The 15,682-nt window shown below is 41.7% G+C and overlaps 1 protein-coding gene across 1 annotated transcript in view; it reads left to right on the top strand.

The window, feature by feature from the left end:
* PLD1 (phospholipase D1) overlaps nt 1-15,682 on the top strand; it is a 309,620-nt gene that overhangs the window by 11,361 nt on the left and 282,577 nt on the right. The window lies entirely within an intron of this gene.

The following is a 15,682-nucleotide window of genomic DNA, read 5'->3' as shown; positions in this document are numbered from 1 at the left end:
ACAACCATTTTACAGCACCAAAGTTTGGGTCCCCATTGACTTCTCTGGGGTTCAGGTTCAAGTTCGAATAGAGTTTTGGTACCTGAACCAAACCTTGGACTAAAGTTCGCTCCAACCCAACAAACCCGAACATCCACGGGTCTGCTCATCCCTACTTATGGGCACATAAAGGCAATAACATGAATAGGGTTAAGGATACATGCTCAGAACATCTTTCTATTGGCCAGTGCTAAAAACAAGTATCGTCTATGGTGGGCGTATTGAGTTTATAAATTACATGATTGGCCCGTCGTATGTACAGTTGAAACCAGAAGTTTTCATACATTATATAAAAAAACACATATGCAGGTTTTCTCAATATCTGACATGAAATCAGAATAGACCTTTCCCTTTTTAGGTCAATTAGGATTACCATAATTTTGAATATTTGCCAAATGCCAGAATAATGAGATAGAATGTTTCAAGGCATTTTTATTACTTGCTGAAGCTTCTGATAGTTTTTTTGGCAACATCTGAGTTAATTAGAGACACACCTGTGGATGTATTTTAATGCACACCTGAAACACACTGCTTCTTTGTGTAGCATCATGGGAAAGTCTAAAGAAATCAGCCAAGATATCAGGAAAAGAATTGTAGACTTGCACAAGTCTGGCTCAACCTTGGGTACAATTTCAAGATACCTGAAGGTGCCTCATTCATCTGTACAAACAATTATATGCAAGTACAAACAAGATAGGGATGTCCAGCCATCATACCGCTCAGGAAGGAGATGGGTTTTTTGTGTCCCAGAGATGAACGTGCTTTGGTACAACATGTGCATATCAGCCCAAGGACAAAAGCAAAAGACCTTGTGAAGATGATGGCGGAAGCTGGTAAGATTGAGTCACAAACCACAGTGAAATGAGTACTGCATCAACATTGGCTGAAAGGCCACTCTGCCAGGAAGAAGCCATTACTGCAAAAGAAACATAAAAAAGCCAGCAAATGCACACAGGAACATAGACCTTAATTTTTGAAGACATGTCCTCTGGTCTGATGAAACTAAAATTGAACTTTTTAGGCATAATGACCATCGTTACTTTTGGAGGAAAAAGGGAGAAGCTTGGAAGCCTAAGAACACCATCCCAACTGTGAGACACGGGGGTGGCAGCATCATGTTGTGAGGTTGTTTTGCTGCAGGAGGGACTAGTGCACTTCACAAAATAGATGACATCACAAGAAAAGAAGATTATGTGGCAATACTGAAGCAACATCTCAAGACATCAGCCAGAAAGTTAAAGCTTGGGCGGAAATGGTTCTTCCAAATGGACAATGACCCGAATGCCAAAATGGTAGCAAAGTGGCTTAAAGATAACAAAGTCAATGTTTTGGAGTGGTCATCACAAAGCCCTGATCTCAATCCTATTGAAAATTTATGGGCAAAGTTGAAAAGGCAGGTGCGACCTACAAACCTGGATCAGTTACATCAGTTTTGTCAGGAGAAACGGGCCCAAATTCCGACCAACTATTGTGAGAAGCTTGTGGAAGGATATCCCAAAAGTTTGACCCAAGTCATTCAGTTTAAGGGCAATGGTACCAAATTCTAATGAAATGTATGCAAACTTTTGACTTTGCAGTAAGTAATAAAAATGCCTTAAAACATTCTCTCTCTCATCATTTTTGCATTTGGCAAATATTAAAAATTATGGTAATCCTAATTGACCTAAAACGGGAAAGGCTTATTCTGATTTCATGTCAGATATTGAGGAAAACATGCATAAGTGTATTTTTATATAGTGTATGTAAACTTCTGGTTTCAACTGTACATGCTGACATCCGCATTACTGTATTCTCTGCAGGGACTACAGCATTATGAAGCTGATTGCTCGGCCGACTTCTTAGTAGACAACTATTTTAAAGTAAGTAATAAGTTATGGTGAAGCCCAGCTTGCAGCAGATCATGTTTAAAGGGAATCAGTCACGTGAAAAAAAACGCTATTAACCTGCAGATATGGGGTTAATCTGCAGGTTAATAGCGTTCTGAACCTGCCGGTGCCCGCACTTACAGTAGAGTCCTGCTCTACAGCGTACAGGCTTCAATCACTGGGGCGGTGCTGGCTTGGGCTCGGTCACCGCTCTGTGTATAGAGAGCGGTGGCTGTAATCTGCACTGACTGAGAGCCGGCTCTAATGCTGAGCTGCTGTCAGTCAGTGCCAGCATTAGAGCCGGCTCTCAGTCAGTGCTGGGGCGTTGTTACAGCCGCCGCTCCATCTGCAAAATTAACCCCTTTATGACCTGGGGCGTACTGGTACGCCCCAGGTCATCACCCCCGGTTCAGCGCCTGCTCCGGCGCTGAGCCCGCACTGAACCGGGCATTTGTCAGATGATTTATACAGCTGACATGCGGCTGTTAACCAGTTAAATGCCTCTGTCAATCTCTGACAGCGGCATTTAACATCGCTGCGCCGGAAGCGCGGCATTAGCCATGCCCATTGGTGACCCCGTCACATGATCACGGGTCACCAATGGGTTGGCATGACAACAGACCCCTGTGGTTGTCATGTCCTGATTGCTACGAGTGCCGCCAAGAGGTCAGCGCTCATAGCATGTGAGCATTTCTGCTGTATACAGGAGATCTGCTCGTCGCCTATATGCAGCAGAGGCAATCGAACAAGTGCTGATTCTAATCTCCTATGTAGACTATTGAAGCAAGCAAAAAGTGTAAAAAAAAAAAAACTAAAATAAAAAAAATAAAGTTTAAATCACCCCCCTTTCGCCCCATTCAAAATAAAATAATAATAATAAAAAAAAAACCACATACACATATTTGGTATCGCCGCGTTCAGAATCGCCCGATCTATCAATATAAAAAAAGAATTTATTTGATCGGTAAACGGCGTACCGAAAAAAAAAATCTAAACGCCAGAATTACTTTTTTTGGTCGTCGCGGCATTGCAATAAAATGCAATAACGGATGATCAAAACATAGGATCTGTTCCAAATTAGTATCAATAAAAACGTCCGCCCGACGCGCAAAAAATAAGTCATCACCCGGTCCCAGATCCCAAAAAATGGAGGCGCTACGGAAAATGGCGCTTTTTTTTAAGCAAACTTTGGATTTTTTTTCCACCACTTAAATAAAAAAGAACCTATACATGTTTGCTGTCTATGAACCTGTAATGACCTGGAGAATAATAATGGCAGGTCAGTGTTAGCATTCAGTGAACATGGTAAAAAAAACAAAAAAAAAAACAACTGTGAAATTGCATTTTTTTTTGCAATTTCACCACACTTGGAATCTTTTTTACAGTTTTCCAGTACATGATATGGTAAAACCAGTGACGTTCAAAAGTACGACTTGTCCCGCAAAAATAAGCCCTCACATGGCCATATTGACTGAAAAATAAAAAAGTTATGGCTCTGGGAAAAAGGGGAGCAAAAAAATGAAAATGCAAAAAATGGAAAATCGCAAGGTTATTAAGGGGCTTATAGCATTTTTTCCCTTGCAGATTCCCTTTCACGTTTTAAAGTGTTTAAAAAGAATCAGTAAGGGTTAGTCCAAGCTTTGATTTCCATATCTATGAGAATTTGTCAAACTAAAAAAAAAACATCAACGACCCCATAGCAAAAGTCAGAATTGGCCTCCCTCCAAAAAACCCCCAAAACCTGAGTAATATGAGCCCATACTATAGTTAGATTATTTCAAAGTTTACCCTTCATTGTGGATCGTTAAAGGGTTCTCCAGTCTCGGAAGAATAATCTGCAGTCACTGCAGACTGACCAAATCCTGACAGTGTGAGATGTGCACACTGTTCCTATTCCCCTTTTTTACCCAGTATGGGTGGGTGGTCATGTTACCACATGTATACAATTTTTATCATGCTTTTACATGCCGACTAGGCTCATCTGGCTTTTTTCAGTTGCCTTTTATTAAGAGAAGATGGGAGAGACTCATCAGGACTGATCTGCAAGTATGTGGGAATTGTGACAGTGTGCGCACTACACAATGTTATGATTTGGAAGTCTGCTGTGACGTAGAGTGACTGCAGAATTTTCTTTTGAGACAGGACAACCATTTTAAGGCTATTCAAGCCACTCCCCTTTGTATACTCGCACACACCATTTGTAAGCCAAAACCAAGAGTGGGTGAAAAATGCAGAAAGGATGACATGTTTCTATTATACATTTCCTCTGATTGTTCCATGCCTGATGACGTGAAACATTGACTAAATACTGAATGTGTGAACGTGGACTTAGAATGGGGAATGAATGCTGTAAAAACAGTGAAAGAAACAGTGAAAGAATTGAGATGCTGCAGATCTGGAACTGCTCAAATATGCAAGGAAAAAATAAGCAACATTTGCATGAGATTTCAGAAGTCTCACTCACTTTGCTGGTACAGTAGAACACTACATTTTTTCTGTGACATAAATGCAGCAAAAGCATATACCCTAATGATATATTATTACACTACAAATTTCTTGCAGATTTAGAGCCTGCAACAAATTACAGCACAGTACAAGTGAGTAATGTTTTACAAAACCACATTTACACACAGTAGAATAGATCTGCATGGATTTTAGCATGCCTTCCAAATGATACTATCATGTACAATACAAAGGGTTAAATCCTTCATTCTTCAAAAAAAATTGCCTAAAATCTGCATTAAAATTAAATTTATAAAATAAATTAAATAATAAATATTATGCTATATAAATATTATACCTGCTGATTTGCTGCTGTTCAATTAAAGTTAATGGGCGGGAAACGCTACAGAAATGCTACATAGAACATGCTGCATTTTTAAACGCAATGACAATCCTGAGCGGAAAATTACGCATCATGTGCACAGCACATCAGGATTGTCATTGCATTAGCTGGCAGATGGATTATAATGTTTTTGATGCATTTCCGCGCGGAAAAAATGCCACGAAAACGCATCATAAACGCTACGTGTGCACTTAACCTTAGGTGAGAAAATCCTACTGATAGATTTACTATAACATCTCATTTATAAACACAAAACCCAAAAAACAATGGTGACATTGCTTTTTTTATTATTATTATTATTATTTTTATTAATATTATTCCATCACAAAAAGATTTTTCATTTTCCAGTGCATTAAACTATAAATGAAATGGTACCATTAAACAAACTTCATTGTAAAAAAACCAAACAAGGCTTATATGACTGCGTGCAAAAAAATGTATGGCTCTTGAAAAGCAGAGATGGCTAACGAAAAAATGAAAAATAGCTACCACCTTAAGGGCTCATGCATATGTCTGTGCAAATTGGTCCAAGCGTTACAGCCTTAATACATGAAGCTGTCATTCTCCGGTTGGGAGACCCACGGCCAGTCTGTGCATTGCATCAGTGTTTGGACCAGTTTGCACAGACGTATGAATGAGCCCTGACTGGTTCAGTCAAGTTTATACAACCGGTTGACTGCGAGGAGTGTAACATATCACCATACCTTTTCTTACCAGTGTCCTGGGGCTGCATTAACCAAACATTGACCGCGGCCTGAGTAGTCACCTTAATAAAGACACTGTAAAACCAATGTTGGGTTATGTGGGTTGGCCACAGCTTTTTTATTTAACCAAAAAACCACCGTACATACAGTACAGACCAAAAGTTTGGACACACCTTCTCATTTAAAGATTTTTCTGTATTTTCATGACTATGAAAATTGTACATTCACACTGAAGGCATCAAAACTATGAATTAACACATGTGGAATTATATACTTAACAAAAAAGAGTGAAACAACTGAAAATATGTCTTATATTCTAGGTTCTTCAAAGTAGCAACCTTTTGCTTTGATGACTGCTTTGCACACTCTTGGCATTCTCTTGATGAGCTTCAAGAGGTAGTCACCGGAAATGGTCTTCCAACAATCTTGAAGGAGTTCCCAGAGATGCTTAGCATTTGTTGGCCCTTTTGCCTTCACTCTGCGGTCCAGCTCACTCCAAACCATCTCAATTGGGTTCAGGTCTGGTGACTGTGGAGGCCAGGTCATCTGGCGTAGCACCCCATCACTCTCCTTCTTGGACAAATAGCCCTTACACAGCCTGGAGGTGTGTTCGGGGTCATTGTCCTGTTGAAAAATAAATGATGGTCCAACTAAACGCAAACCGGATGGAATAGCATGCCACTGCAAGATGCTGTGCTAGCCATGCTCATTCAGTATGCCTTCAATTTTGAATAAATCCCCAACAGTGTCACCAGCAAAGCACCCCCACACCATCACACCTCCTCCTCCATGCTTCACAGTGGGAACCAGGCATGTAGAGTCCATCCGTTCACCTTTTCTGTGTCGCACAAAGACACTGTGGTTGGAACCAAAGATCTCAAATTTGGACTCATCAGACCAAAGCACAGATTTCCACTGGTCTAATGTCCATTTCTTGTGTTCTTTAACCCAAACAAGTCTCTTCTTCTTGTTGCCTGTCCTTAGCAGTGGTTTCCTAGCAGCTATTTTACCATGAAGACCTGCTGCACAAAGTCTCCTCTTAACAGTTGTTGTAGAGATGTGTCTGCTGCTAGAACTCTGTGTGGCATTGACCTGGTCTCTAATCTGAGCTGCTGTTAACCTGCGATTTCTGAGGCTGGTAACTCGGATAAACTTCTCAGAAGCAGAGGGGACTCTTGGTCTTCCTTTCCTGGGGCGGTCCTCATGTGAGCTAGTTTTTTTGTAGCGCTTGATGGTTTTTGCAACTGCACTTGGGAACACTTTCAAAGTTTTCCCAATTTTTCGCACTGACTGACCTTCATTTCTTAAAGTAATGATGGCCACTCGTTTTTCTTTACTTAGCTGCTTTTTTCTTGCTATAATACAAATTCTAACAGTCTATTCAGTAGGACTATCAGCTGTGTATCCACCAGACTTCTGCACAACACAACTGATGGTCCCAACCCCATTTATAAGGCAAGAAATCCCACTTACTAAACCTGACAGGGCACACCTGTGAAGTGAAAACCATTTCTGGTGACTACCTCTTGAAGCTCATCAAGAGAATGCCAAGAGTGTGCAAAGCAGTCATCAAAGCAAAAGGTGGCTACTTTGAAGAACCTAGAATATAAGACATATTTTCAGTTGTTTCACACTTTTTTGTTAACTATATAATTCCACATGTGTTAATTCATAGTTTTGATGTCTTCAGTGTGAATGTACAATTTTCATAGTCATGAAAATACAGAAAAATATTTAAATGAGAAGGTGTGTCCAAACTTTTGGTCTGTACTGTACATTGCCAAAAAACCGTCCTCATCCATGCTCATTTTCTGCTTTTTTAACCAACAATAAAATACCAAAGGCCAACCACTGGTTTACAGCGGGCCTTGTGAATAAAACTTATCGAGCACCGACGAGAACCGCCACGCTGTGACAACTAACAAAAAAACACACTAATACACGAAAAATTTCTTCTTCCACTTGTTTTCCTACCATCCGAAACATCATGAAAAAGGGGAGGGTGGGCGGGTTTCTTCTTCTCAGGTAAGAGGCTGTGTGACTGTTCTTTTCTGCCTTTTCCTCTGTGTATGACCATTTGCATACCACGCCCCCAAATCTCTCCTGCAGCCCCAGACATTTCCCGCACTTTTAGTTAACCCTTAAGGGTCTCAACACCAACTCCCTCACAGTCATTGGCCCTTTTCTTATTTTTTTCATCGCCTTATATTCTTGAAGATGAGACATATGCTATAATGCTCCCATCAGGTTTTTTCGGCAGTCAGAAGTATGTTAGTGATTTAAAAAATTGAAAAATGAAAATGAATCTTAACCCCTTTCTGACATAGGCCGTACTAACACATATCTGTGCCCTGGGGCTTTTGGCCCAGATGCGTATTAGTATGCCCTGGGTGGATTCCCCTAACACAAGGTTTAATATTCAGGGACTCCTTTTATTGCAGAGTAGCACCTGGTACTCACATGGTCGGGGAAACAAGGGAGAAGATCAGACGTTGTGAATATATTGATATTTGATCTCTTGTTTCTGCTGATCAGGTGTCTATTGATAAAGTACGTTCTTTTGAAAAGGTACGACAAAACGGTTAAAGTGGCCAAGATATTCGGGAATTGGTTACAGGCTTTTCTTGTCTTGGCTCATGAGACCTGTCGGCTACAGCCGGAAAAAGGTCCTGAATTGATGGTTTACATGGATACCATATTTAGGGCGCATAATTACGCGGCACTGCCGATTTTATCACTGCCGATTTTATGCCACATGCAATGTAAGCATGAATGCACAATATGTGGGGAAGCACATGCCGCAGTGCGGTGTTTCCGGTGATAAAAACGGAATACCAGAGTGGGTTCTGCCAGTGTAAATGAGATCACCAGTGAAAAAGAAAGCTCTACTGTGTTGGCTAGATCAGTATCACAAGAGAAGAAAAGGTCCTACAGGAGGGGTTTTGTGAAGGTTTTTAGGATACCTTTTCAATTTTCAGCAGTGTCTCTATTCAGTCAATTGAAGATAAAAAGGATATAGTTAAGGAGAAACTGATGAAGGAGGTGGAGCTTGGCAGAATGCCTGGACCGTTTTCGGTTCTTCCAATTGAAAACCTGCGAGTGTCTCCTCTGGGTTTAGTACCAAAGATGGAGCCTGGTAAGTACCGCCTCATTCATCATTTGTCATTTCCACAAGGGTTATACGTCAACGATGGTATATCAAAAGAAGAAGCAAGAGTGAGATATACATCTTTTGATAGGGCATATTCTTGGTCAAACAAGCAGGTAAAGGCGCATTATTAGCAAAGTCAGACATTGAAGCAGCCTTTAGACTCTTGCCAATACATGTGGATTGTACACACTTACCATGTTGCCATTTGGATGGAGAGTTTTTTGTAGATATGTGCCCACCAATGGGATGTTCTATATCTTGTTTTTATTTTGAAATTTTTAGTTGTTTTTTAGAATGGTTGCTGAAATGGGAGGCATTCAAGGAATCTTGATGATTTTTGGTTCGTAGGCCCAGGTTTTTCCAAGATTTGTCATTACTTGTTACTTACTTTTCGTTAGTTGATGAAGGCATTGGGTGCCCCTTTGTCAGAGGAGAAAACAGAGGGCCCAGTGAGTTGTTTGACGTTTTTAGGTATAGAGATCGACACGGAGCAATTTGTTTTGCGGTTGTCATTGGAAAAAGTTGAGAAATTGCAGTTTTGCGTGGATCAGGTTAGCAGTTCAAAAAAAAAAAAAATAGTTACGCTACACCAATTACAGGTTTTGTTAGGTTTGTTGAATTTCGCGTGTAAAGTGATACCAATGGACTGAGTTTTTTCCAGAAGATTGTCTCTTGCAACCAGAGGCATTGGGCAAGTGCATCACTTTATTAGAGTGACTCGGAATATGAAGGATGATTTATTGATCTGAAAAGAATTTCTGCGCACATTTAACGGCAGAACGTTATTTCAAAAGGAGGAGATCTCTAGTGATGATATGGGCTTATTCACGGATGCAGCAGGAGGTGATGGATTTGCAGGGATTTTTGGTAATCAGTGGTGTAGGAAGCAATGACCTCAACATTGGCATGATTGGGGTCTGATCAAGTATATTGCACTATTAGAATTATTCCCAATAATGGTGGCTTTGGAAGTTTGGGGTAAGCAGTTTAGTAGTAAAAGGATTTGTTGCTGGACAGATAACATGGCGGTCGTACCGATCATTAAGTCACAAACGTCATCATCCCCACCGGTCTTAGCTTTGATAAGACACTTAGTGCTTAGGTGTCTGCAACAAAATATTTGGTTTAGAGACAAACATGTTCCGGGATCACAAAATGTTGTGGCTGATACTCTATCTCGTTCTCAAATGCAGTTTTTTCGGGAACTTCATCCATCAGCGGATCCGGTGGGTTGTCATGGCCCTCTTTTCTTGGGGTGCATAGTAGAGGATAACTTGGCGATTTAGTCAGTAATTCTGTATCTGCTTATACGTGGCGAGGACACGAAAGAGTGTGGATGGATTGGTTAGTATGTTCAAACAGCAAAGCCCCAGATGAGTCCATGGATTTGTTATCGGTAACTTCGGATTATTTAAGAGTTTTAAGACAGGTGGGTGCTTCGGCAAGCAAGGTGACAAAGTGTCTATTTGGCGTAGCTTTCTTTCTAAAATTGCATGATAGAAGGGATGTGACAAAAAATGTTCGCAGTGCGACAAATAGTAAAAGGATGGCGCAAGTAGACAGTGGTTTTGGACAATCGACGCACCATATCGTATAATTTATTGGTTAAATGGATGCGTATTATGGTTGCTATTTGTAGGGACATGGAGTAGGTATCGCTATTTAGAGCAGCTTTCTCATTGGCATTTTTCGGAGAATTAAGGATTGGAGAGTTAGTCCCACATTCAATGAAATCTACAAACTAGAGGTTGGTTTCGGATGTGGTAATTTCCGGGAGAATATTAAAAATATGCATCAGAGGATCTAAGACGGATGTGTTTGGACGGGGCACTTGGTTCTCTGTTAATGAGTTACAGACTGAGTTCTGCCCAGTAAAACTGATAAAGGCGTATATAGCGATCAGAGGGAAGGTAGTTTTTTCTTGTTACACAGGGATAATACACCTATGACTCGTTACCAATTTTCAGCAGTTTTTTTTAAAAAAAAAAGGCCATTAGTGAACTAGGATTAGATCCCTCGGAATTTGGGACACACTCTTTTCGTATAGGCGCAGCGACAACAGCAGAAGCGTGCGGTATGTCATCAAATGAAGTCAAAACACTGGGTAGATGGAAATCGGATTGTTTTAGAACAGTGGTCGGCAAACTTTTTTGCACCAGGGACCGGCTTTAAGCAAGACCAGTTTTCAATGGCCCGGTGGGGGTTATGGAGGGGTGGAGCTTAGTGCATACTTATCATATAATTATGACATTTATAATGAGAATGTGATTCAACTTACCATAGGTTCAGAATGAGTGGGAGCACCAGGCTTGTTTCCCTGGATCAGTGGGAGCACTGGGCTTGTTTTCCTGCAACAAGACGGTCACATCTAGGTCCCATCTGATGATGATGACTAGTGTTGAGCGATACCTTCCGATATCAGGAAATATCGTATCGGATTGGATCGGACCGATACTCAAAAAGTATCGGATATCGCCGATTCCGATACCGGAAACCAATGCAAGTCAATGGGACACTAATATCGGAATGAAAATAAACCCTTTCTTTCCTTGTAGGTTAATTCTACATGAAGTAAAACAACTAAGAATAATGTAGAATGTATTATGCGAAAAGCCGGCAATTCATCAGCGCATACACCGGTACCCGACAATTTACAACAGAAAGAATAGAGCTTCACACATAGATTAGATAGATAGAAACATGTCAGTCACATATATATGAAGTACAGTGACAGTGTTGCTTACTGTACTTGTCATTTAGTGTAAAGGATTTATTAAAAAAAATAATAGTGTTTTCATGCACCGTCTCTTTAAAAAAGCAGGCCGGCAATTCAGCAGCGGTACCCGACAATTTAGAATAGAAGGAATAGAGAATCACACATAGATTAGATAGATAGAAACATGTCAGTCACATATATATGAAGTATAGTGACAGTGTTGGTTACTGTACTTGTCATTTAGTGTAAAGGATTTATTTAAAAAAATAATAGTGTTTTCATGCACCGTCTCTTTAAGAAAGCCGGCCGGCAATTCAGCATCTGTACCCGACAATTTAGAATAGAAGGAATAGAGAATCATACATAGATTAGATAGATAGAAACATGTCAGTCACATACAGTACAGACCAAAAGTTTGGACACACCTTTTCATTTGAAGATTTTTCTGTATTTTCATGACTATGAAAATTGTACATTCACACTGAAGGCATCAAACCTTTGAATAAACACATGTAGAATTATATATTTAACAAAAGAGTGTGAAACAACTGAAAATATGTCTTATATTCTAGGTTCTTCAAAGTAGCCACCTTTTGCTTTGATGACTGCTTTGCACACTCTTGGCATTCTCTTGATGAGCTTCAAGAGGTAGTCACCGGAAATGATGTTCCAACAATCTTGAAGGAGTTCCCAGAGATGCTTGTTGGCCCTTTTGCCTTCACTCTGCGGTCCAGCTCACCCCATACCATCTCGATTGGGTTCAGGTCTGGTGACTGTGGAGTCCAGGTCATCTGGCGTAGCACCCCATCACTCTCCTACTTGGTCAAATAACCCTTACACAGCCTGGAGGTGTGTTTGTGGTCATTGTCCTGTTGAAAAATAAATGATGGTCCAACTAAACGCAAACCGGATGGAATAGCATGCCGCTGCAAGATGCTGTGGTAGCCATTCTGGTTCAGTATGCCTTGAATTTTGAATAAATCCCCAACAGTGTCACCAGCAAAGCACCCCCACACCATCACACCTCCTCCTCCAGGCTTCACGGTGGGAACCAGGCATGTAGAGTCCATCCGTTCAACTTTTCTGCATCGCACAAAGACACGGTGGATGGAACCAAAGATCTCAGACCAAAGCACAGATTTCCACTGGTTTAATGTCCATTCCTTGTGTTCTTTAGCCCAAACAAGTCTCTTCTGCTTGTTGGCTGTCGTTAGCAGTGGTTTCCTAGCAGCTATTTTACCATGAAGGCCTGCTGCACAAAGTCACCTCTTAACAGTTGTTGTAGAGATGTGTCTGCTGCTAGAACTCTGTGTGGCATTGACCTGGTCTCTATTCTGAGCTGCTGTTAACCTGCGATTTCTGAGGCTGGTGACTCTGATAAACTTATCCTCAGAAGCAGAGGTGACTCTTGGTGTTCCTTTCCTGGGGCGGTCCTCATGTGAGCCAGTTTCTTTGTAGCGCTTGATTGTTTTTGAAACTGCACTTGGGGACACTTTCAAAGTTTGCCAAAGTTTTCGGACTGACTGACCTTCATTTCTTAAAGTAATGACGGCCATTCGTTTTCTTTACTTAGCTGCTTTTTTCTTGTCATAATACAAATTCTAACAGTCTATTCAGTAGGACTATTAGCTGTGCATCCACCAGACTTCTGTACAACACAACTGATGGTCCCAACCCCATTTATAAGGAAAGAAATCCCACTTATTAAACCTGACAGGGCACAGCTGTGAAGTGAAAACCATTTCCGGTGACTACCTCTTGAAGCTCATTAAGAGAATGCCAAGAGTGTGCAAAGCAGTCATCAAAGCAAAAGGTGGCTACTTTGAAGAACCTAGAATATAAGACATATTTTCAGTTGCTTCACACTTTTTTGTTAGGTATATAATTCCACATGTGTTAATTCATAGTTTTGATGCCTTCAGTGTGAATGTACAATTTTCATAGTCATGAAAATACAGAAAAATCTTTAAATGAGAAGGTGAGTCCAAACTTTAGGTCTGTACTGTATATATGAAGTACAGTGACAGTGTTGATTACTGTACTTGTCATTTAGTGTTAAAATAAAGGATTTATTTAAAAAAAAATTGGCGTGAGGTTCCCCTTAATTTTAGTCTCTAGCGGAGGTTAAGCAGACAGCTGGGGCAGATGTTTGAAGCCTGGGAAGGGGGTAATACCCACGGAGCTTCCCAGGCTACTAATATCAGCCCCCAGCTGAATACATAGCCTTTACTAGCTATTAAAATGGGGGACCCCCCAAAAAAAATGACGTGGGGTCCCCCCTAATTTAATAGCTAGCAAAGGCTAGGCAGACAGCTGGGGGCTGATATTAATAGCCCAGGAAGGGAGCCATGAATATTGGCCCCCTCTCAGGTTAGAAACACCAGCCGTCAGCCGCCCCAGAAATGGCTCATCCATAGGATGCGCCAATTCTGGCACTTAGCCTCGCTCTTCCCACTGCCCTGTAGCGGTGGCAGTGGGGTAATAGGGTTGGGGTTGATGTCAGCTTATAATACCAGCTGACATCAAGCCCAGGTTAGTAATGGAGAGGCGTCTATAAGACACCCCCATTACTAACCCCATAGTCAAAGTTTAAAAAAAAACACAAACACCCAGAATAAAGTCCTTTAATTGAAATAAACACACAATTCTTTATTGTTCTAAATTAAACCATACTTACCATCACGCCCATTACAGCTGAAGCCAACGATCCTCTGCAATAAAAGAAAAATAATAAAGCAACCTCATCCTTACCTTTCCATGGTTCCCACGATGGCTCCAGCTCTGCTACATCGAGATGACAGGCTGAACCGCAGCAGAACGCTGCCATCCAGCCTGTCATCCCGCGGACACTGAGAAGCGCAGGCTTGCTTGCGCTCCTCAGTGTCTCTCTGTGACGGCATCCAGATGAGCCGACAATGAACTCGGCTCACCTCATGCACGTCACTGACAGCGTGGGAAAATTCTCACGCTGAAGCGCTGAGTGCAGGAGAATTCTCCCACGCTGTCAGTGACGTGCATGAGGTGAGGTCATGTCCAATGAACTCAGCTCACCTCATGCACGTCACTGACAGCGTGGGAGAATTCTCACGCTGAAGCGCTGAGTGCAGGAGAATTTTCCCACGCTGTCAGTGACGTGCATGAGGTGAGCCGAGTTCATTGGACAAGACCTCGGCTCATCTGGATGCCGTCACAGAGAGACACTGAGGAGCGCAAGCAAGCCTGCGCTTCTCAGTGTCTGCGGGATGACAGGCTGGATGGCAGCGTTCTGCTGCGGACCAGCCTGTCATCTCGATGTAGCAGAGCTGAAGCTGTCGTGGGATCCATGGGAAGGTAAGGATGAGGTTGGTTTATTATTTTTCTTTTATTGCAGGAGATCGTTGGCTTCAGCTGGAATGGGCGTGATGGTAAGTATAGTTTAATTTAGAACAATAAAGAATTGTGTCTTTATTTCAATTAAAGGACTTTATTCTGGGTGTTGTGTTTTTTTTAAATACTTTACTAGAAATTCATGGCGGTCATGTCTAATATTGGCGTGACCCCATGAATTTCGGGCTTAGGGCCAGCTGATAATGCCAAGCTGGCCTTAACCCCTTTATTACCCAGTGAGCCACCGCACCAAGGCCCTGGATGAGTTGGGTACAGCGCCAGAAGATGGCGCTTCTATGAACGCGCCATTTTCCGGGGCGGCTGCGGACTGCAATTTGCAGCGGGTGGGGCCCAGAAAGCTTGGGTCTCCCTGCACTGCAGATTCCAGCCCCCAGCTGCCTAGTTGTACCTGGCTGGACACAAAAATAGGGCGAAGCTCCACGTATTTTTTTTTTAAATTATTTCATGAAATTCATGACGTGGGGCTTCGCACTATATTTGTGTCCAGCCAGGTACTGCAGGCAGGAACGGGCTGCCCCCAACCACCAGCTGCCTATTTGTACCTGGCCGGACACAACAATATAGGGAAGCCCTTTTTTTCTTTATTATTTCATGAATTTCATGAAATAATTAAAAAAAAAAATACGTGGGGCTTCTCCCTATTTTTGTGTCCAGCCAGGTACAACTAGGCAGCTGGGGGATGGAATCTGCAGCGCAGGGAGACCCAAGCTTTCTGGGGCCCCCCCCGCTGCAAATTGCAGTCCGCAGCCACCCCGGAAAATGGCGCGTTCATAGAAGCTGGATGCTGTACCTGGCTGGCATACAAAAATATGGCAAAGCCCACGTCAAAATTTTTGGGAAAAATTAATTAAAAAATAAATAATAATTTAAGGACTGCATCTTTATTAACTCCTCAAATGTCATTTAGTGTTAAAATAAAGGATTTATTTAAAAAAAAAATTGGCGTGGAATCCCCCATAATTTTAGTCTCTAGCG

This window comes from Phyllobates terribilis, unplaced genomic scaffold (assembly GCF_046119375.1).
Source record: "Phyllobates terribilis strain yellow unplaced genomic scaffold, ASM4611937v1 Scaffold_3__8_contigs__length_932513732, whole genome shotgun sequence".
NCBI lineage: Eukaryota > Metazoa > Chordata > Amphibia > Anura > Dendrobatidae > Phyllobates > Phyllobates terribilis.
The sequence above is the reverse complement of the archived record's forward strand: the minus strand, read 5'-3'. Positions and strand labels throughout refer to the sequence as shown.